Source organism: Frankliniella occidentalis, unplaced genomic scaffold (assembly GCF_000697945.3).
Source record: "Frankliniella occidentalis isolate FOCC.00 unplaced genomic scaffold, Focc_3.1 Scaffold228, whole genome shotgun sequence".
NCBI classification, from domain to species: domain Eukaryota; kingdom Metazoa; phylum Arthropoda; class Insecta; order Thysanoptera; family Thripidae; genus Frankliniella; species Frankliniella occidentalis.
In genome coordinates this window covers 71,744-72,913 of record NW_026267354.1, presented here as the reverse complement: position 1 = coordinate 72,913, position 1,170 = coordinate 71,744, and the positions used below count along the sequence as shown (strand labels likewise).

General features: G+C 41.3%; 1 protein-coding gene across 1 annotated transcript in view; it reads left to right on the top strand.

Annotated features, from left to right (window-relative positions):
• Nucleotides 1-1,170, top strand: part of LOC127750659 (uncharacterized) — a 3,813-nt gene that overhangs the window by 510 nt on the left and 2,133 nt on the right. The gene's annotated exons all lie outside the window — the stretch shown is intronic.

Sequence of the window (1,170 nt, the reverse complement as noted above, 5' to 3'; positions counted from 1 at the left end):
TTATGAGAGAGTTACGACATTCTGCTAATTTTTTTTTTTTTTTTAATTTTTTTTTTGATATATTTGATCGAGGGGTAGGAAACACAAATCCAACTTTTAGCAGCATGGTTGGCTTTGAATCAGTTTTCAAATCTCTTTCCAATGGTGTAGTCAGTTTTGACCCCACTTCAAGGATTCATACAGTTTTACGTATAACTCCCTCTCAAATACGCAGTTTTTGCCTCAAAAGTTTTGGTATCTGTACTTCCTAAACCGTTTGAGCCAAAGAGCCCTAAATTGGAGTGAGGTCGTACTTCATGAATACCCTTTATTTTCTAGACAAAAACCAAAATCGGTTACCACATCCGAAATCTTGGGTCGATTAGGTAACCATGACGTTGTAAGTACCCCCCCCCCCCAATTCCCTTTCCTGCCCGCACGGTATCTCCCCGTGCTGGGACATGTGCGGAAAGTGGTATTCCCTCCTCTTCCTCGTCTTGTTGTAATTCTACATTTATTATGATCTCAATAATCTATCTATAATCTTTCTACAATCCTATAATCATTCCATAATCTTATAATCATTCTTAAAATCTTATAATCATTCTTATAATCTTATTGGCTGAGCTTGCGAAGCCTTTGCTGTGATGTGGGGTGCAGAGGACTCTTTGGTCGTGTGTCTGTCTGTCTGTCTGTCTGTCTGTCTGTCTGTTCTGGCCCACGTTTCTCTCAGACGGTAACTTCAATTGACTTCAAACTGCGCACGAAGCTTCAGTATATAAGTCGAGACGTAACGAGTTTAGTTTAGAAGTTTGATATTAGATGTTTGAAATAAACGATCGTTTAATTTGAATTCGTAGTTTGGTGGCGGTAGGTTGGTAGCACGGCGCTCGAGGGGACGGGGAGCGCAAGTGGCACCTGCGCTCACCCGAAGACTTTGATACCTTCTCAGCAGTTATTGAAATGTCAGATAGTCAAACCGAGTGTTTTACTTTTAGTTTTCGAGTTGCGGAACTAAGCCTGCGAAGTTTCGCGAGTGTCCGATGAGAAGGAACGACAGTGATATTTGGAATGGTTTACGTGTTTACTTACGTAAGTTGGAGGGGGCGGGGGTAGTGGTTTGGGAGAAATGTGCAAAGGTGACTATTGTTGCGGGTTCATCTTGACAAAAGAAAACGAAAATGTTTTATG